The sequence below is a fragment of the Anolis sagrei genome, chromosome Y (assembly GCF_037176765.1).
Source record: "Anolis sagrei isolate rAnoSag1 chromosome Y, rAnoSag1.mat, whole genome shotgun sequence".
Lineage (NCBI taxonomy): Eukaryota > Metazoa > Chordata > Lepidosauria > Squamata > Dactyloidae > Anolis > Anolis sagrei.
Genome location: NC_090035.1, coordinates 21,147,812 through 21,171,367, shown reverse-complemented (window position 1 = coordinate 21,171,367; position 23,556 = coordinate 21,147,812). Strand labels below are relative to the sequence as shown.

At 42.5% G+C, this 23,556-nt stretch overlaps 1 pseudogene; it reads right to left on the bottom strand.

The window, feature by feature from the left end:
* The window catches only part of LOC137095301 (intraflagellar transport protein 140 homolog), a 56,937-nt pseudogene that overhangs the window by 21,861 nt on the left and 11,520 nt on the right, over positions 1-23,556 (bottom strand).

Below are 23,556 nucleotides of genomic sequence, written 5' to 3'. Positions count from 1 at the left end.
GTACAGCACATCAAGCCTCCTTGGTATCGCAGGCACCAACATGGGAGATGTATCTACCACACGTGCCAATTTCAGCAGGTAAGGCAACACCGGCAGAATAGTAGCAGGTGATGAAACCTGCTCATCCGAGGGAAACATGGGATTGTCTACATGCTCTGGCGCTTTTGGAGCGGGTAGATCTAACACTTTAATCATTCTCCCTATAACTACATTAAATTTATTAATTTCAACAGTTTGCATAGGAGAAGTGGTATCATTGTCTCCCTGACAAAGATATTCAGGCACATCAGACTCCTCCGATGAACTGTCCATGTGCTTGGGTAAATGTTCAACACCCTCAGCTTGAGACGCAGACTCAGGACCTTGAGGGGTTGTATCATCTTACGCATGAGCTGATGAAGGTTCATCACCATGTATATCATTGATGGATGCTGGTGGCACACTTGTTGGTCTTGAAGTGGCCACTCCTGCAACAGGAGTGTTCATAGCGTGTCGTGATGGAGCCATCTCTACAGAAGAAGATGCAGTCTGACTCTGAGTGTTCCTTACATCTCGAGTCACACACTGGGGTCTGGCATTAGTAATTGTTGATGTGGAAGGGCCCAGCATATCTGCAGGATGAGCATCCAATCTAGGGTCCCCCACTCCCTGATGATGTGGATATTTCTGTCTGTGCCCAACAGAGTCAGGAGTTTGCATGGGCATCTGGCAGCATCCTGGATGAAAATATATATTGTAAGCCGCTCTGAGTCTCCTTCAGGGTGAGACGGGTGGCATATAAATGCCGTAAATAAATAAATAAATAAATAATAGAAACCCATTGGAGGATGGCCCGAAGCCAGCTGGAGCGAAAGGCGGAGCCCCGTCCATTTGGGGAGGAGCAATGCTCAACTGCCTCCCTCCTCCATTAGCCTTGATACCGGCAGGCGGAGTCTCGCATGCGTGCCCCGTCTCCTCAGCTGGCGTAAGAACAGCAGGTTGGGCTGCGCTCACGCGCCCCGCCCCCTCACCGAGCTCGATCTCGGCGGCAGTGGAAGGAGGAATGGGCAAAGAGCCTTCTGCTGCAAGCGCCTCTCCTCGCGCATCAGCCATTGTCGGAGGCCGCAATTGGAGCGAGTCATCTCCGGAGGTCGAGGGCCCCATACCCACCGAGGGTGGAGGCAGATTGGGCACGAGAATCGGCATCGGAGGGGTGAGTTTAGCCGATCTCGGCTCCCCCTCACGTCTCTCTTGTATTGGTGTAGCATTGTTTTTATCGACCGACAGGGGGAGCTCTCCGCCCTTCTCTCTCGGTCTCGAAGCAGCCTCAGTAACATGACGGGCAGTTAACGAGCTGCCCGTTGCTCCAGCAACGGCCGTTTTCTTGTTAACGGTCGAGCAGCCATCTTGAGCCCCTTTGTCCTTGGGCTTCTTCACCTTTTTTTTAGGTGCTATCACATGAGGTAGGTCAATGTTAACTAGATCAGTTGACAATATGAGGGCCCTTTCGTAAAGAGCTGCTTTTAATCTCAAAATCCTGTTTTTTTCTGGTCTGCGGAGTAAAGGATTGGCAGACAGAACAGGATTGGTATAAAAGGGCCTCGCCCAAACAAGCGAGGCAAAGATCATGCCCATCATTGTCTGGCAAAATATTAGGGCATCTGGTACATTTCTTAAAAGAGTTAGTTGCCATAGTAATTAGCAAAGGAACAGGATCGCTTTCTGTTTAATGACTGTAGCTCGCAAGAGTAGAAGGTTCTCCAGCTGCTTAACAGCACGGACGAAGAGAACTGCCAGCTGGCCCCGCCCATGGGCTATTTATACCAGGGGAAGGTGGGCGTGGCCAGGGGTCTAACTGTCAGTTTTTTCTTTCAGAAGGTTCCGAATGATGCTGCTCAGGCACAGAGATTACCAAATGTACAATTTGCAGTGACTACGACAGGAAACTACAACTCCCCCAAATCAAGGTGACTCCCCCCCCCCCAAAGACCTCCAGTATTTTCTGTTGGTCATGGGGGTTCTGTGTGCCAGGTTTGGTCCAATTCCATGGCGGAGTTCAGTGTGCTCATTGATTGCAGGTGAACTATAAATTCCAGTACCCACAACTCCAAAATGTCCAGGCCAATTCCCCTCAAAAGCCACCAATATTCGAATACTATACATTTCAGGACCCACAACTCCTATAAATTATGATGAATTCTCCCCAAACCACTCCAGTTGCTGGCCAATTACTGTTTGCTGTGTGCCATAGAATAGGAAAGGGTTAAGGGGAAAGCAATGGGCGGGGTCATGCAAATTCCACACCAATGGAGAGAGTCAGAAACACTGGGATGTCTGTGGTGGAGGAAACACATAAAATCTAAGATGAAATTGTTCCCGTATGAAAGCCTTCACTTGGGTGATTGGCAGTAAGGAGTTTGCATTCACGGCACTCACTGTAACCTGCAATGGCACTGGAGGGATGGCCATTGGTGTCTCCTGAGTAGTGGGAGCTATAGCTGTTTGTGGGGGCAAGAGCTTGTCTGTGTAAGTGGGACACATCAGCCACACACACACATACATATTTTCACTTTTATGTGTATAGATAGAGATCTCTTCCTTTCCTCTAATGAGCTCAGTAAGTTGGACAGGGTTTCCCTTCTCCACGCTTGTGAATAAGGTAATATAGGTTGCTTACCTGTAAACATAGTTTCCCGAGTGGTAGCCTGTGAATTCACACATTTGGTAATAACCCCTGTGCACGCGCAGGCAGCAACAGACACCCACGAGCTTGCTCACTCCAACTGACTGTTAGGAATTGGCCAGCAACTGGAGTGGTTTGGGGAGAATTCATCATAATTTATAGGAGTTGTGGGTCCTGAAATGTATAGTATTCGAATATTGGTGGCTTTTGAGGGGAAATGGCCTGGACATTTTGGAGTTGTGGGTACTGGGATTTATAGTTCACCTGCAATCAATGAGCACACTGACTGTTAGAGCCCTTTTCTCCCCACTCCTATAAATAGCCTAACCGTGGGGGGTAATGGAACAATAAAATCATTTTAGAGTAAGCTTTTTCAAAGAATAATGTAAGCATTAAGAAAAATGTTCACCCTTCAGCTTCCTGTCCAAAGGAGGAAATCTCCCTGCCATCTTTCTGTTGGTCAGACTGGAAATCAAACAAGGTGACTGTATCCATTTCAATGTCATAGAAACAGATCTTGGAATCAAGACTCCCATCAGCCTACAAATGTATACAGAGGAAGAGTTAGATGTGGGGGGAAAGGTATAATAACTCAGGGGAATGAGAAAAATAAAGAACAACACATAAATACATATGCATAAAGGCCTTGATGTTCTGGGATGGAACAGGTAGTTCCTTGGGTTTAGAGCCGCTCCTGAGCAATTTTTAAAAACAGTTCTGAATCTTTAAAAAATAGAATATTTCTAATTCTAGACCTAAAAATTTAAAACATTCACTCACACAGCCTACTGGTTATCTCCAGTTTAAACATTAAAATGCAAAGAAATGCACTTCAAAGTAGTCATCATGGTTGTCTTACATAACAAGGGTTGGAATAGTTGGCCCTTCCAACTCTGTAAGCTCTGATGTTGCTTCAGGCCTTAATTACAAGAAAACATGTCCCAAACAACAACAAAAAATACAGCCCAAGCTCACCTTGTTGATGAGAATGCTCACTTTGTTTCCACTTGCATTGCATTTGACAGATGTAATCCCACCGGTACCTGGAAGCAGATCTGTCAGAGCCTTACTGCTGCAGTGCACTTTCGCCTCTCTGTCAGAAGAATTGGAACAATCAGGGGTATCAAACTCATGTTCATTGAGGGCCACATCAGCCTTCTGGTTGCCTTCAAAGAGCTGTTGAATCCATGGATGGGGGGTCAACTATGTATTTTTTACATAGTGGTTGCTGCTCTTTAGGTTTTATCCGTTTTGGGTCCCAAGATGTTCTTAAATGACAACTTCCATCCCTTTTTATTATCTGGGGATAACAGGAATTGCTACCCAACAGACCTTGTGGCTCTGAGTATGGGGAAAGGTTAAAGGACATTTTAAAGTCAGACTTCATATCTGCAAGCCTTGTCTCTCAATCCAAACCCCACTCTCCTGACTCAACAGAACAAACTGCAGTCTTCCAGATGTTATTGTATCACAACTCTCATCAGCTCTAGTCCTGAGGAAAACAGGAGCTGTAGTCCAGCATCTGGAGAGAGCCACATAAAATGACATGGCGGGTTGTATTCAGCCTGCAGGCCTTGTGATCTATTTTCACAGTTATGAAAAAACTACTGAGTGTTACAAAAGTTTTTTTTTCATGTTGCCTTAAGATTTCTGCCTTAAGAGCAACATTAGTTGTTTTGACCAGAAAAATAAATCCATGATTCACTGTGGGCACATATTAATTTATCACGCAAATACCAATTCTAAGTAAGACAGCAGGTATTCCCATCTCTTTTACATACCTTTTTTCCTGTTTTTACATAAACAAGCAAATATGGACAGTGCTCTGCAGAGGCTACCTGCGAGTTCCCTCTCTGTATGCATGTAGCAAAGCGAGAAATGTCTTGTGCTAGCAGAATCTTTCCTTGTGTTGAAAATAGTATTACACCCTAATTCATAGCTATGAAACAGTCCGGGGCTAGAAAGGACTCTATATAATACAGAATGGAATCCATATCCCAAAATATGGAACAGTAAGTTCTTTCTTTCCCCCCAATGTTATGTCTTATTTGTACCTGCGAGAAAGATAAAATATTTTGAAGTTTGCCAAGTTTGATCCCACTGTCAGGAAATTCCCACAGACATCAAGGAGGCATGGATTTCCTTCTGATTCAGAGAACACTAGTAGCTGCTTAACTGTGCCCTAGAATGGAAGAGGAGCAAATTCTTCAAAACTCAAACTTCCCCTCTTTCTTAAAAATCACCACAAAGACCAAAGTGGCTAATCTCAATTTCATTTACTAACCACTAACAAGCAACAAATACCCCTGCATGCATGAATGCATATGTGTGTGAGAGAGTGCGAAAAAGGGTGGGAGAGACATACATAGAGTCTTATTTTAAAGTTTCAGTTCTGTCACTCTACGACTTTCACCATAATTTGTTGTTATAGAAATTCTTACTATTGTCATCTTGTTTCCCAGATGTTACTGAATGTAATTTGCCTCAGATTAGACCCAAAGATCTAGTAATCAGTGAGGCAATTTTCCTGGTTGATTTCACTATGGTAATTTCACTATGGTGATTTCATTCAGGTGTTTTGTCATTCTGCCTGAAATTGCTTCCAGAGCATATATCAATGCCTGAACCACAGTTCCCTTCTTTTCAGAAGTACAGAATTAGCAGGTCTTGATATTCCATAATCGTTCCCCTCTTTGTTTTCAATTCTATAGTTTCCTGAAATTGCCATATCTGTAATGGAAGCTTTTTTAAATGCCTAAATTTTACACATCATTAAAAAAAATATGTTTCTTGCAGAACAACAAAGTACTGTCTTTTTCCAGGATGGCATATCCTACTAATAAGGCTGTGAAAGGCCAGGAGGAAAATCTGGAAGAATGAGACATACACAATTTCTTCCATGTCTTCAATAATTTCCACCTCAATCGAGGGAGAGGATGGGAGAGGATTATAGGGGTTGTGGTGGTGCAATGGGTTAAACCCTTGTGCTGCTGAACTGCTGTACTGAAGGTTGGCAGTTCAAATCCATGAGATGGGGTGAGCTCCCGCTGTTAGCTCTAGCTCCTGCCAACCTAGCCATTCAAAAACATGCAAATGTGAGTAGTTCAATAGCTACCGCTTGAGCAGAAAAAGGCAAAAAAACCCAAAACTCCAAGCAGTCATTCCAGCCACATGGCCAAGAAGTGTCTATGGATGCAGGCTCCTCAGTTTAGAAATAGAGAAAGAGCACCTCCTCCCAGAGCTGGAGATAATCACTGCCTCAAGAGCCAGAAATGAAAGGAGAAGCCTTTGTCTGTGTGTTTGTGTCTCATTGTATGCCATTGTAATAAGGCACTGAATGTTTGCCTTTTTCTGTTTATATACTGTAATCCACTCTGAGTCCCCTCAGGGAGAAGGGCAGAATATAAGTAAAGTGTTGTTGCTGTTGTTGTCATATTTCTTTGCTGGGAAGTAATAATCTTGGGGAAAACTTTCCCAACACCAGTTACTGATTGGTACCCTCTAAAATTAAATTCTTAGACAGACACTCACAATAACTCAATAATATCAGCTTTCTTACTTGCCAGGTGCGAACTTGGACCCGATTTGGCTCATCTGTGTAAAGGTTTTCTTCATGCATAGCCAGCACTGGAGAATCACAACTGAAAGAACCTGGAGCAATCTATATCTATATCTATATCAATATCAATATCTATCTATGTATATAATAAAAGTCAAAGTTTGTATGCAGAGGACAAAAATGTGGCGGGAGGAGTATGTGCCAGCGTTCTGATTGGCTGCCGCTGTGGTGCTATTTGCATATGGTCTCTGATTGGCCAGCTTCAATAGGAGCCCCTGGTGGAGAAAAGAGTTCATGACAGGGACTTGAAGTACCTCTACTCGCTTTCCGAGACTTCTGCGACCCTCAACAATGACTGAACAACACCAAACTTGGCACATAGACCTCTCATGACCCACTTTACGCCATGGTGTGGTTTGACTGTGGATCGAGCATGGATTATGGGACTTGCAGTATCTTCGCTCAATTCCTGAGACCACTGCAACCATCATCCAATTTCCAATAAGGACCAAACTTGGCACACCGTGTCTCCATGATGCACTCTACATCCTGGTGCAGTTTGGAGGATGATGCACCATGGACGATGGGACTTGCAGTTCCTTCACTCACTTAGTGAAACTACTGAGACCCTCATCCAATGACTGATGAAGACCAAACTTGACACACAGAACCCCCGTGGCCAACTCAACATTCTGGTGAGGTTTGGGGGAGAACAGACTATGGATGATGGGACTTCAAGTACATCCACTCACTTCCCAAGACTGCTGCAGCCCTCATCTAATGACCAATCAAGACCAAACTTGGCACACAGAGCCCCCATGAGAGACTCTACATCCTGGTGCTGTTTGGAGGAAGACGGACAATGGATGATGGGACTTGCAGTACCTTCACTCACTTCCTGAAACCACAGTGACATTCATCCAAATACCAATAAAGACCAAACTTGGCACAGAGAGCCCCCATGGCCAACTCAACATTCTGGTGATGTTTGAGGGAGACTATGGATGATGGGACTTGCAGTACCTTAACTCACTTTCTGAGACTGCTGTGACCCTCATCCAATGACTGATCAAGACCAAACTTAGCACACAGAACCCCCATGACCCCCTCTCCATCCTGGTGCAGTTTGGAGGATGATGGACCACAGATGATGGGACTCACAGTACCTTCACTAACTTCCTGAGACCACTGTGAGCGATATAAATAACTGATAAAGACCAACCTTGATATACAATTCCTTTCTCTAATAACCCGGGCAGCACCGGGTCCCCAAGCTAGTATATAATAAAAGAGAGTGTTTGTTTGTATAGGACAGAGGAAGGGCGGAGGGCGGAAGGTGTATGTGGCAGCGTTCTGATTGGCTGCTGCTGTGGTGCTATTTGCATATGGTCTCTGATTGGCCAGCTTCAATAGGAGCCCCTGGTGGAGAAGAGGGTTCATGGCAGAAAAGGGGCATGACAGAAGGAAATTTGCATATGCTCTCTGATTGGCCAGCCTCAAAACCAAGATTCTGAGATGACAAAGAGAGGAAAGGAAAGGCCGGGGGCTGGGTCAGAACACTACCAATACAGACGAAACTTGGCACACAGAGCCCTCATCACCAACTCTACATCCTACTGCAGTTTGGAGGAGTATGAACCATGGATGATGGGACTTGCAGTACCACCACTCACATTCTGAGACCGCTGTTAACGTTATCCAATGACTGAACAGGACCAAACTTCGCACATAGACCTCTCATGACCCACTTTACGTCCTGGTGTGGTTTGGCCGGGGATGGACCATGGATTATGGGACTTGCAGTACCATTGCTCAATTCTTCAGACCACTGCAACCCTCATCCAATTACCAATAAATACCAAACTTGACACACTTGAGTCTCCATGACGCACTCTACATCCAGGTGCAGTTTGAAGGAGGATGCACCATGGACGATGGGACTTGCAATACCTGCACTCCCTTCCTAAGACAATTACAACTGCCAACGATGATGAATCAGGACCACAATTCACACAGAGACCCAGCATGACCCACTCTACATCCTGGTGCGGTTTGGAAGAATGGATGATGGGACTTGCAGTCACTTCACTCACTTCCTGAGACCACTGAGACCCTCGCCAATGACTCATCAAGACTAAACTTGGCACATGGAGCTTCAATGACCCACTCTACATCCTGGAGCAGTTTGGAGGATGACAGACCATGGATGATGGGTCTTCAAGTACCTCCACTACCCAAGACTGCTGCAAAACTCATCTAATGACCAATCAAGACCAAAGTTGGCACACAGAGCCCCCATGACCCACTCTACATACTGCTGCAGTTTTGGAGAAGGGTGGACCATGGATGATGGAACTTCCAGTACCGTCACTCACATTCTGAGACCTCTGCAAACCTCATCCAATGACGGATCAAGACCAAACTTGCCACATAGACATTTCATGACCACGTTACGTCATGGTGTTGTTTGGAAAACTTTAGAGATGGATGATGGGACTTGCAGTACCTTTGCTCATTTCCTGAGACCACTGAGACCCTCGCCAATGACTAATCAAGACTACACTTGGAACATGGAGCTCCAATGACTCACTCTACAACCTGATGCAGTTTGGAGGAGGACAGACCATGGATGATGGGACTACAAGTACCTCCACTCCCTTCCGAAGATTCCTGCAACCCTCTTCTAATGACCAATCAAGACCACACTTGGCACACAGAGCCCTCATGATCCACTCTACATCCTGCTGCAGTTTGAAAGGGGATGGTCTTTGGATGATAGGACTTGCACTACCTTCACTCACTTACTGACACCACTGACACCCTCATCTAATGACTGATAAAGACCAAACTTGGCACACAGAGCCCCCATGATCCACTCTATATCCTGCTGCTGTTTGTAGGAGGATGGGCCATGGATGATGGGACTTCAAGTACCTTCACTCACTTCCTGAAAATAATGCAGCCATTATCCAAAGACCAATAAAGACCAAACTTGGCATACAGAACCGCCATTACCCACTTTCTCTAATAACCCGGGCAACGCCGGGTCCCCAAGCTAGTATATAATAAAGGTGAAAGTTTGTATGCGGAGGACAAAAGTGTGGTGGTGTATGTGCTAGCTTTCTGATTGGCTGCCACTGTGGTCTCTGATTGGCCAGCCTGAAAGTTCCAAGATTCTGATTGGCTGGGCAGCGGTGCTGTTTGCATATGGTCTCTGATTGGCCAGCTTCAAGAGGAGCCCCTGGTGGAGAAAAGAGTTCATGACAGAAACAGAGACATGAGAAGGAAATTTGCATATGGTCTCTGATTGGCCAGCCTCAATTCCAAGATTCCGAGATGACAAAGGAAAAGGCCAGAGGGGGCTGAGTCAGACAATTACCAATACAGACCAGACTTGGCAACAAAGCCCCCATGACCCACTCGACATCCTACTGCAGTTTGGAGGAGGATGAACCATGGATGATGGGACTTGCAGTACCATCACTCACATTCTGAGACCGCTGTTAACCTCATCCAATGACTAATCAGGAACAAACTTGGCACATAGACTTCTCATGACCCACTTTATGTCCTGGTTTGGCTTGGCGGGGGATGGACCATGGATTATGGGACTTGCAGTACCTTTCCTCAATTCTTGAGACCACTGCAACCCTCATCCAATTACCGATAAAGACCAAACTTGGCACACTGAGCCTCCATGACCCACTCTACATCCTGGTGTAGCTTGGAGGAGGATGCACCATGGACAATGGGACTTGCAATACCTGCACTCCCTTCTTAAAACCATCATAACTGCCAACAATGATGGATCAGGACCACAATTTACACAGAGGGCCCACATGACCCACTCTACATCCTGGTGCGGTTTGGAAGAATTTGACAATGGATGATGGGACTTGCAGTCACTTCACTCACTTCCTGAGACCACTGAGACCCTTGCCAATGACTGAGCAAGACCAAACTTGGCACACAGAGTCCCCATGACCCACTCTACATCCTGGTGTACTTTTGAGGAGGACAGACCATGGATGATAGGACTTCAAGTACCTCCACTCTCTTCCCAAGACTGTTGCAACCCTCATCTAATGTCCGAACAAAACCAAACTTGGCACACAGAGCCCCCATGACCCACTCTACATCCTACTGCAGTTTGGAGTAAGGCATACCATGGATGATGTGACTTGAAATACCTCTACCCGCTTTCCGAGACTGCTGCAACCCTCAACAATGACTGAACAACACCAAACTTGGCACATAGACCTCTCATGACCCACTTTACGCCATGGTGTGGTTTGACTGTGGATCGAGCATGGATTATGGGACTTGCAGTATCTTCGCTCAATTCCTGAGACCACTGCAACCATCATCCAATTTCCGATAAGGACCAAACTTCTGATAAGGACCAAACACCGGGTCTCCATGATGCACTCTACATCCTGGTGTGGTTTGGAGGATGATGCACCATGGATGATGGGACTTGCATTTCCTTCACTCACTTAGTGAAACTACTGAGACCCTCATCCAATGACTGATGAAGACCAAACTTGGCACACAGAACCCCCATGACCAACTCAACATTCTGGTGAGGTCTGGGGGAGAACAGACTATGGGTGATGGGATTTCAAGTACCTCCACTCACTTCTCAAGACTGCTGCAACCCTCATCTAATGACCAATCAAGACCAAACTTGGCACACAGAGCCCCCATGAGAGACTCTACATCCTGGTGCTATTTGGAGGAGGACGGACAATGGATGATGGGACTTGCAGTATCTTCACTCACTTCCTGAAACCACAGTGACATTCATCCAAATACCAATAAAGACCAAACTTGGCACAGAGAACCCCCATGGCCAACTCAACATTCTGGTGATGTTTGCGGGAGACTGAATGATGGGATTTGCAGTACCTTAACTCACTTTCTGAGACTGCTGTGACTCTCATCCAATGACTGATCAAGACCAAACTTAGCACACAGTGCCCCTATGACCCTCTCTCCATCCTGGTGCAGTTTGGAGGACGATGGACCATAGATGATGGGATTCACAGTACCTTCACTAACTTCCTGAGACCACTGCGAGCCATATAAATAACTGATAAACACCAACCTTGATATACAATTCCTTTCTCTAATAACCCGGGCAGCGCCGGGTCCCCAAGCTAGTACCAAATAAAAGAGAAGTTTTCATCACAATCTTAACATATTTGACACATACAATTTAAATTTCCACTCAATAAAACATCTTGTTTCAGCAATATTCTGCAGAATTACACAATATACTATTTTTCTCCTAGTTTCTTTGTCATTGACCAATTGTTCTCAAGAATGTGTACAATTCAATGATATTTTTAAGAACTATAAATGTTCATCACAGAAAACTAAAATTCAGCTTTTTACAAACCCCCATGTTCCAGAATAAGTGGCTAGGATAAAATATAATCAGAGAATCATAGAATTCCATGGAACTCCAAAGCTATCCAAGGTCCTGCTCAAAGAAGAAAATTTAGCTAGAGCATCCACAGCAGGTACCTATCTAGTCTCTTCTTGAAGACAACTATGATAGGTTTGCTTTAGGAGCATCATAAATTAGAAATGATTTGAAGATACATAAGAATGTTTATCTAAAATCCACTTCCACTGATCTTTTTATTCAGATCATACCTGTATTTCGTAAAGTGGCACCGAGTTCAAAGACAACAACTTGCTTTCCATTCCAAAAGGCTACAGCATCCTAAGATTTGCACAAAATCAAGGGGAAAACAAAACAGAAAATGCATAAAGCTACTTTAGACTTAGCATCTATCCGCTACCACATTAGGGCCAAATTACAAATTATATGTCTTGACTATTATGTCAGTTTACCATCTAATTTTCATTTATTTCCATAGACATAGTAGAGCTTATATATTTTTTTAAAATATCATCTCATATGAGAAAATCCAACATAAACCTTAGATTAAGATCACAAGGCTAGGAGAAAGAAGGACCTAACCTGAGATAAGACAAGGCAAAGAACTGGATAAGAGAAGAGCTCAGGTCTATGATAATAAAAATACAGCCTTGCTTTGACAATTGGAACCATTCCATTTCTCTGCATTTTGTCCTGCCAATATTCATTCATCACAAGATTATGCATCAAGATAATTAAATATTGTGGCACACACAAATATTGTGGCACACATAATCCATAGTTTTTCGTGATCTACACAAAGGCTTTGTTTGTTCTTGTTGTTCTTGATTATTATTATTATTATTATTATTATTATTATTATTATTATTACATCCCACTTTATCTCTCCCAAAGGAGACTCAATCAAAGTGGCTATGAACAACAGGCTGATTTTTATCTGAAATTCTTTGATACACTTCATTATTTAATGTATCATATACACTTGAGTATAAGTTCACCTCACATATGAGTCAAGGGCAGGTTTTGAAGCAAGAACTACGGATTTTAGTACAACCTGTGAATAAGTAGAGGGTACATGTTTGGCACTCTGCGCAGGACTCTGCAGATCTATTCTATGGAGATGAAAGCACTAAGTAACAACTCAGAGCACCAGTTATTCCTGGTTGCTGCTATTTCCACATTCAAAAGACCTTTTGCTACTTTACTTATGGAAGCAGATAATTTATTTTTTGATAAAAGTTAGGGTTAAGTATTAATTCTTAGATAAAAAAGGAACCATCCCCTTGCTTACAGAATGGTTACTGGATTACAGACACATTATTGTGGATGTACCTGAATGATAATTATGGAATTCCCCCTCAAGGAAGATCTCAATCATGTTATGACAATCAAACTTACTGTATTATATATACCCCCTTTCTTTCCTTTCCATTTGAAAAGACACAATAAACTTTTATCACAACAGGTGGCATAATGTCCTTTTTCAGTTTGCTCACATAAACAGCTATATTCTGGGGCTGTGTTTTCTTTTTAAAACATATATAGAGTTTTTTGTTAGAGCAGTTCAGCAAATCATGGTCTAAAATCTTCCATTGAGTCCGTCCTCTCTCCCTTCTCTCAATCATACACCAGTCAATCAGTTGTGATGCCAAGTTACCTTAGTGGCAAAAACCCCATTCACCCGCATGTCAAGACAGAGATTTTCAGTCATCTTGTTGCTAAAAGAAGTCATGCTGAATAAGTTTGGAGAAACCTGCACCACTGCCACTTGCTGGTGAAAATGCGAACACATGGCTTGCTCACTAAGGATCTGCACAGAGTTGGTTGTGTTTACAGCTAACAAATTTTTCTTCGATCCCCATTAGGATGAATATAGAAAAGCAATGGTTAAAAAAACTATGAAGGCTTATTATAGTCAAGGAGAAGATAGGGGCTCATTTCTATAGCAGCCCCAATTCAGTAGATACTCTGGGGGCAGTACAAATAGGCATTGGCATTGAGATTAAACCATTCTTTATCCACCTCAAAACAAAAAAGAAATATATGACCTGTTTACCTGTATTTGAATGATATTCCCTTCCAACTCTGTAGGTGCCTGAAGCTTCCATTTGTCCTTTCCTTCCAGCAACCATGTATTTTGGCTGGAGAGTGTTGTTTTCTTCCACATAGCTATTCTCCCTTTGTCTGTGACACTTGATAAAAGACCTGTCAAATATACCATACTGATCATATTACATGAAGATCATACACACACATATTTCCATCATGCTACCTACTAGGAAGACAAGAAGGAAAGGGGGATGAGGATATTTGTCACAAAAGGCTCTCTTATACTCCTAACAGTGTGCAAGGGAGCTTTTTGTGACAAGGAGACACGAGGCACAGAGATTATCAATATCATGAACACTGGAGGGTTCCCAATCTTTCTTGCATATTAAAGGATCTGGGCCAGCTTTGCATTAATCACATAAAATAATGATAACAACAACAACAATTTTGTGTAATTGATGTGGACTTGGCTCAGACTTTTAGGTGGACATAGTGATCATAATAATTATAATAATAATTGTCATTGTTATCATTATAAAAGCAGACAGGTAAATTCTCTGGTGAGATATAAAGGTTGAAGCAGATATCCGCCAGCAGGAAAACTAACATTTTGAATATGCATATTTTTTACTATCACATTAGTAATTCTTTTCCTCTTCTCAAGGTAAATTTTGCCCTTCTTAAATGGAAATTACACAGGGATTCTAACCCAGATCTATAACAACATAACGATGCCTTGGGTTTTGAAATGTAACTGCCTCTGCTTTCAATAATTGTAAGGCTCACCATAGTTAATGCTTTCTGGTTATTTTTTTTCTTATGTGGGCAGTGAAGATAATATACATTTTACTAGGTTTTAAAGTGCATTTAATTTATCTGCTAATGGTGCTATATTTTGTTTGTTTCTATGATCTCATTTTTCATTTTTGTATTTTGTGTTATTGTTACAAACCACCTAAGTGCACTTATGGAGGAGGTGCTCAAAGGCAGTATGTAAATGTCTTTATAAATAAACACTTAAATTCAAAAATAAAAAATAAAAAATAAACACAGAAATCAAGAGGGAACCAAAGTGGAACTTCGGTAGAAAATACATTATCTCAACAAGGTAAAGAGGAAACCAAGTGAAGAGGGAATTCAGAGAGTGACACAGAAAAGCAATATAGAGACACAAAGTAGTAAACAACAAAGATTGCCCATAAAAGGCAGAGAAGCAAGGGTTTAAAATGCTAAGAGTAGAAAAGAAAGTTTAAAAACCGGGTTCTACTGAGGTTCTCCCTATATAAACTAAACTCTTGCCTTTTGCCTCTCTTCTGAGATTTTTTTAAAAAGGTGATGATTCATTTTTTGAGAACAGTTAAGAAACAGTACTTACACCCATGGATTAGTTGACCCAGGTTTTTTTAGTTGATTTTTTGACTAAAATTTCTAGACTTATACATGAGTAACTATCTTGTTTTTTATGTAGGAAAGAATGTGATCATTCAGGTTTACAGAGGTGATTGTCTGGATCATGTGGTGTTGATATCGAGCTACTTTTAGGAGGATCTCCCCAGCTAGGGAGATCCCGAGGACTGCACCAAAGAGAGTCCTTAATAAACCTTGGTGAGGCCAGTGAAGCCAATTTCAGCAATTTAAAATATTAAAAATAATAATGCTCACCAAAGTGGATGAAGTTCAGCAATCGAGGTGTCTTTATTAGCGATTCAGCTGAGATCGGATGCATTGTAGGAATAATTCCACCACAAGCATGCCAGAGCACAGTGATGCAGGCATATATACAATTTTTGAAAACCCAGAGTTCAAACCTCCCACCCCAGCTCCTCTGATGTTCCCCGCTGTGATTGGGTGATGGGCGGACACCTGGGAGGCAGCCCTCCCGCCCCCGGCGCCTCTGGACCAATCAGGAAGCTCCAGTGGTCTGTAGGATCCAATGGGGAGACCTCTGCCACCAGGGGTGGCAACAGCCAATCAGGAGAAATGGAGGCAGGATGAGGGAGCACAAAGGAATCTGGGAAAGGAATCTGCAGACAAAGGAATGCCATGTGCTCTAAGACAAAGGATCAACATGTGTTCTGATCCTTCCTGGTTGTGAGGCAGGAGAACAATGATGGCAGCCTGAGGTTAATGTGAAGTAAGCAAAAGCAGAGGGGAAGATTTCCCTTATGTTACAGAAACTTTTGTTAAACCATGCTTTACTCTAGTGAGCCATCTCCCAAGGCTAGAGATAAGAATCTCCTTCTTTTATCCATGCAAGTGTGTCTTTGGCAGGAGGTTTCAGTCTTTTGTTTCTGAAGGCCAGGGGGTTCCCTTACATAAACATAAAAACCATATAGAAATTATACACAGGGAAATAATATGCAGCTATCTTCCCATCCAGGACCCCAGAGAGAGATTAATAATACCAATTATACAAAGCAGACGATATCAGGACACAGCATGAATTCATAAGTTGTCTTGAAGAAAGTTCATGGTTCCTTGAAGAGAGTGAAGTCCAGGAATGTTTGGGGCTTTGTAGTCCCTTTTGTGGAGTTGCTTCATAGTTTTAGTAGGGCAAAGTTAAAGGGTAAGACAAGCAATGTTTCACATACATTCAAATCATAAGCATTTTATAGCAGCAAAAACCCCATCTTTGTCCCACATCCCAAGTATATTTAATAAAAAGATTAATTTTCATGAAGAAGTCTGAAGTCCGATGTTTAAAAAGGTCTTTGAGGAAAGTTCATGAGGGAGATAGTATGTACTCAAGTCCAAGACAGGCAAACAGAGAGTCCAATGATCATTGGGAAGACTGGCAGATGAAACCCCAGCTGTGCTGCAACTGATTCATGCTTTTGTTCCTTGGGAAACTACAGCTCTCACAAAGGGCAGAAGTCCCAAGATCCAGCCATTTCCCAAAAGCCTCGTGGGGTCATTGTTGTTGTTAGTGCCTTGGCAATGTGACCAAGACTTAACCCTTGTTGTGTAGTCTGGTGCCCTTGCCCTTTGCAGAACTATGTCACTATCCCTTATTGGGGGGGGGGGGGGGGGTGGTTGACATCAGTGTCATTTTCTCCAAGATTAGTATGTTTCTAGGGCTTTAAACTGACTGTTTATTTCTATCAGCAGCAGCAAAATGCATCCTATCACATCCCAAATCTTACTGCTGAAATGAAAAAAAAAACCCTGAGAAAAACAAAAGTTGAACTTGGGTTCTAAGGCAAGTACTATAACAAAAAACAAGTACTATAATTCAGTTTACATCTTGATTTCCTATGAACTCCAGTAAATCACCACTGAATGCTGTCTGTCTGTAAATAAGGATGAATAGGATGTTGAAAATCAGTGCAATAAAATCTCTCACCTTTAGCACTGCAATAGGAAATTTGATACATTCTCCTACTTCAAATTCGAACTGTTAATCCAGAGACACTACATAGTTCTCACCTAGCTCCAAGTCCCAGAATCTACATAGCAAAGAAGGCAATCAACAGGAGTTTCCTATAAGATATGACTTGGCCGGGGGAAAATAACAAAAGTTGTACAGAAACTGAGCTAGATTGCAATGCTTCTTGTGCACCTTGTTTGCTAATTTCCTCTCTTTTGCAGCCATTCCCAATACAAAGGGAGATCTTATTATGTCATTCAGTGCTGCTCCAGAGAAATCACAGAAAATGGCCCAACGTAATAGCCAGTACCATCCAGCATTATCCTGGGCTGGCTGTTGTAAATAAAAGGACATAGTTCAAAGGATGGGGAATGCGGTGGGCTACTGGACTACAATGTCTCTATTCTCCAATACTAGCTATGATACAGGGCAGTTTTGCTTTTAATTAATGAGCCAGAAGGGATCCCAGAGAAAGGACTATTTCTATGCCTGGCACAGACAGATGGAATAGGATTGTCTTAGAAGAAAATCCCATTATTTCTGAGCTATACTGTTTATGGTAGAAATATTATTGCAACCAAGCAACTGAAAGTGTGCATTTCTACAGTATTCCTCTACCATCCTTCAAATACTGTTTAAGATGGGATTAAAAAGAACCTTGTAAAAAAGAGCTTCTTTGTCAGAGACTTTGTTAATTGAGGTATGCCTGTGTAATACCTATGGTTGGAGGCTAAAGCCAAAAGACTATATTGTCAAAGGCTTTCATGGCCGGAATTACTGAGTTGTAAGTTTTTTTGGGCTGTATGGCCATGTTCCAGAAGTATTTTTTTTCCTGACATTTTGCCTGCATCTATGGCAGGCATCCTCAGAGGTTGTGAGACCTCACAACCTCTGAGCACGCCTGCCATAGAGACAGGCAAAACATCAGGAGAGAATGCTTCTGGAACATGGCCATACAGCCCAAAAAATTTACAACAACCCAAAATACTATAGCCATTTTTTCAATACTATCCATAAGTATTGATTGATAATATCATATACACTTAATAGCATTTTTTCAAAAATGGAGGTTTATTGTTCACAATAGAGCAAAAAAGGCAGGTATTCATAGAATCATAGAATCAAAGAGTTGGAAGAGACCTCATGGGCCATCCAGTCCAACCCCCTGCCAAGAAGCAGGAATATTGCATTCAAATCACCCCTGACAGATGGACATCCAGCCTCTGCTTAAAAGCTTCCAAAGAAGGAGCCTCCACCACACTCCGGGGCAGAGAGTTCCACTGCTGAACGGCTCTCACAGTCAGGAAGTTCTTCCTAATGTTCAGATGGAATCTCCTCTCTTGTAGTTTGAAGCCATTGTTCCGCGTCCTAGTCTCCAAGGAAGCAGAAAACAAGCTTGCTCCCTCCTCCCTGTGGCTTCCTCTCACATATTTATACATGGCTATCATGTCTCCTCTCAGCCTTCTCTTCTTCAGGCTAAACATGCCCAGTTCCCTAAGCCGTTCCTCATAGGGCTTGTTCTCCAGACCCTTGATCATTTTAGTCGCCCTCCTCTGGACACATTCCAGCTTGTCAATATCTCTCTTGAATTGTGGTGCCCAGAATTGGACACAATATTCCAGATGTGGTCTAACCAAAGCAGAATAGAGGGGTAGCATTACTTCCTTAGATCTAGACACTATGCTCCTATTGATGCAGGCCAAAATCCCATTGGCTTTTTTTGCCGCCACATCACATTGTTGGCTCATGTTTAACTTGTTGTCCACGAGGACTCCCAAGATCTTTTTCACACGTACTGCTCTCGAGCCAGGCGTCCCCCATTCTGTATCTTTGCATTTCGTTTTTCCTGCCAAAGTGGAGTATCTTGCATTTGTCACTGTTGAACTTCATTTTGTTAGTTTTGGCCCATATCTCTAATCTGTCAAGATCGTTTTGAAATCTGCTCCTGTCCTCTGGACTATTGGCTATCCCTCCCAATTTGGTGTCGTCTGCAAACTTGATGATCATGCCTTCTAGCCCTTCATCTAAGTCATTAATAAAGATGTTGAACAGGACCGGGCCCAGGACGGAACCCTGCGGCACTCCACTTGTCACTTCTTTCCAAGATGAAGAGGAAGCATTAGTGAGCACTCTCTGTGTTCGTCCACTTAACCAATTACAGATCCACCTCACCGTAGTTTTGCCTGGCCCACATTGGACTAGTTTCCTTGCCAGAAGGTCATGGGGGACCTTGTCGAAGGCCTTACTGAAATCCAGGTACGCTACATCCACGGCATTCCCCGCATCTACCCAGCTTGTAGCTCTATCGAAGAAAGAGATCAGATTAGTCTGGCATGACTTGTTTTTGATAAATCCATGTTGACTATTAGCGATGACTGCATTTGTTTCTAAGTGTTTGCAGACCGCTTCCTTAACAATCTTTTCCAGAATCTTGCCCGGTATCGACGTGAGGCTGACCGGACGGTAGTTGTTTGGGTCATCCTTTTTTCCCTTCTTGAAGATTGGGACCACATTGGCCCTCCTCCAATCTGCTGGAACTTCTCCCGTTCTCCAAGAACTCTCAAAGATGGTTGCCAATGGTTCCGAAATGACTTCCGCTAGTTCCTTCAATACTCTGGGGTGTAGTTGATCTGGCCCTGGGGACTTGAACTCATTAAGAGCGGCCAGGTATTCCTGGACGACTTCTTTCCCAATTTGGAGTTGGATGTCCTCCAATCCCTCATCCACTCCATCTTGCTGAGGTTGAAGACTCTCTTTTTGTGAGAAGACCGAGGCAAAGAAGGCATTAAGTAGTTCTGCCTTTTCCCTATCCCCTGTCAGCATTGCCCCATCTTCTCCTCGAAGAGGCCCTATCGCCTCCTTGTTTTTCCTTTTTCTACTGACATAAGAATAGAAGCCCTTTTTATTGTTTTTAATGTCCCTGGCAAGCCTGAGCTCGTTTTGTGCTTTAGCCTTGCGGACCTTTTCCCTACAGGTGTTGGCTATTTGTTTGAATTCTTCTTTGGTGATTTCTCCCTTTTTCCACTTCTTGTGCATGTCTCTTTTGTGTCTTAGCACAGTTAGAAGTTCTTTGGACATCCATTCTGGCTTCTTTGCACTTGTCCTATTTTTTCTCTTTGTTGGCACGGTTTGCAATTGCGCCTTGAGTATTTCACTCTTGAGAAATTCCCATCCATCCGTAACTCCCTTGTCTTTTAGTATCTGTGTCCACGGAATGCTGCTCAGCGTTTCCTTCATTTTTTGGAAATCAGCTCTCCTAAAGTCCAAAATGCGGGTTTGACTTGTCTTAGTTTCGGCCTTCCTTTGTACCTCAAATTGCAGGAGCACATGGTCACTTGACCCTAAGGATCCTACCACTTCGACCGCATCGATCAGGTCCTCCGCATTTGTTAGGATGAGATTTGTTAGATTGGCTTTCTGTTCATTTCTTTGGTTCTAAGTCAACTGCTTTACACAACTTTTTAATAATATTTATTTGAAAAACAGTCCACAAACATAAAGAAGTTTATATATACATATACAGGTTATTTATTAAATGAAACTTTTCCTGAGTTTTCTTACCTGACAACTGGTTCCCTTGTTGCAGTGATTAGAAGGCTATGGTCAGTCAAAATAATATCAGCAGGGTGACCAATCTTCCCACTCAGCTTTACCTAACGATAAAATATATCCTGTGAGATAACAATATTGAAAACTAGGATTTATATTTTACATAGCTAGGCATCAATGGATTTCAGCTAGGGCAAGTAAGAACATGTTGCTTATGTAGAACTATTTTTCACTGAGTGGTCATATTGAGCTGTGTCAGGTTCTAGGTCAGATCTGGCACATTTCAGCATCTCAGGAACCAACACACGCCTGCATCAAACCTTCCAGGCCTTCCAAGCAAATCGCAAGAGAGAAAACATTGGTCCAAAATTTCTTCTTCTGAGTAGGAATTGACAACCTGAACCTCCTCAGACTGCAAACCCATCTCCCTAGTGGTTCTCTTCAGACTTTGCTTAGAGGAAAACCAAAGACACCAAGAGGTAAGACAAGTATGTGTGGGCCTCTTCAGTAGAGGATGTAAACCAAACTGGACACAGAATATTGTCATTTTTCTTTCCAATATACAGGGTTCAGTGCTTTATACATTGTAAATTATATACAAAATATGCCTAGTCTACAACAATTCATTGTGTCAGTCTATAACTTGTTAGAAACCCCAACAATCAAATCTTAGACTTAAGTGTGTGTTAAATCAATGATCCTATAGTATACATTACCTACCTTCAAGAGTTCCTCTGTTTCTCCTTCAAGGGAAATTTTATGAAGTGATAAAAGGAGTGTCTCTGTTATGACCACCAAGACATCATTTTCCATAAACAGCAGTTTTTGAATTGAACCCTCTGTAGTCAATGCCTGGCTTGTTTTCCCTCTTTCATTCACATAATGCACAATTCCTGCAACAGAGCCCAAGACTTGTTCAATGATATGTTCAACTGGCATTGCTATAGAGCAAATCAAAACCACGATTATGCATGTATTGAAAAGAAACCCTGCTTAATTACACAAAGACCAAAATTATTTTTTTTCTCAATAATCAAAAGTTTTGTAATTCTGATACCTTACACCACAAAACTAGTTGTCCTACATCAGCCTCACAACCTGATATGTCAAGAAGTGTTGAGTTTAATATACATTATCCCCAAACAGAATATACACAACATTATGAAAGGAATATCTACTTGATCTATACAGTATTTTGAGCTATAAATCATCGCTCAAAATATTTAAACTTTTCTATTTTATATTTTCAACTAAATCAAGATACAGACCATAAATTTATTGGATCTGGAAAATAATTTGAAAAAGTTGTCACTTTGCAAGTTATGCATATAATCATTCTGGATCGTCATGTTCACTGTCAACAACAGGAAAGAATGGGCCAGTAACATGTAGTCTGCAGAGGGTTCCAAGAAGTCAGACTACCCATTCCCTCAGATTGAAATGACTGCAATTCTATCTTGTATTGTTTCATTTGATGGAGCACCTGTAGAGTTGTTGACAATGGTTAAATACTTACAAGGGCCACGAGCAGTGATTAAGTAACCCAGTTAAGATTTCTTTAAAGGTAACAATGGTTATTTCTGAATAACAGAAAACAAATTTGCTTTTCAGTTACGTTCTAAAAAATCAGATCATGACAAACAAAAAAACAGCATTTTCATCTTGAGCATTCCCCTGAAAATCTTATTTCATTTTAATCACAGCTCTGCTGTTATTTTATATAAGAAAAATATCTGATAAGCTAAGTCACTATTTTACCATTAACAGGTGAAAAATACAAATCCCACAAATTGCTACTACTTTCTATTATTAGGTTAAAAAAACACTCCTTTACTGGTCTAAATGGATTTCAGTGACTAAAAGAAAGAATTCACAGATAATTGTGTCCCTAAAAATGGGGTAAAAGAAAAGAGCTTAAAAGAAGAATATGTGCAGTTTCTGCTTCAATTTTTCACAGCAGGACAGTGGAGATTGCATCAGCAAGGTAAGACTGCTCGGGAAGGAGAAACCAAGCAGCAATGTCTAATCCTTCCTGTGGTCCCATCTTCAGAGGCATTCCCATGCCAGCTTTTCCCCAGTTAAACATATCCAAGGCCTTCTCGTCACCACTCACTGCCGCTTTTGCCAACTGCGCCAAGTCCCTGTAGGCAAGAACAAAGCATATTATTTATGCCTCCTTTGTAACAGAACTTTCTAGAAAGAAAGGATAACTACTTTCAGCCAGTAGAAGAAAAGGAAATATCACTGTAAATGCAGAACAATCTATATATATAAATTTGTTAGGGGCATCCAACGGAGAAACAAAACTCAAAAAACCCCCAACGAAACTTAACCAAAATTCCCATGCCCATAACACAACCCACAAGGTACAAACATATCTACTCAAAATGAAAAACAACACAACAACACACTCACAAAACGGCAAAACAACAAAACTCAAAAATCCCCCAACGAAACTTAACCAAAATTCCTGTGCCCATAACACAACCCACAAGGTACAAACATATCTACTCAAAATGAAAAACAACACAACAACACACTCACAAAACGGCAAAAGAACAAAACTAAAAAAACCCCCAACAAAACTTAACCAAAATTCCCATGCCCATAACACAACCCACAAGGTACAAACATATCTACTCAAAATGAAAAACAACACAACAACACACTCACAAAACGGCAAAACAACTGAGCATGCACATTGGCGCCCAGCCGCAAGTTCCCTGGCGCGCGCACATGGCCTTCCAGCCAATGTTCCCTCTGCGGAAACCATGCCCACTCCAAGCCCCACCGCGCCGCTTCCCGCACACACACACCCCCTGCCGCACACACACACACAACCCCACACTCCATCACTCCCCCCGCCGCCGCACACACACACGCAACCCCACTCCCCCGCCACCGCACACACACACGCAACCCCACACTCCATCACTCCCCCCGCTGCCGCACGCACACAC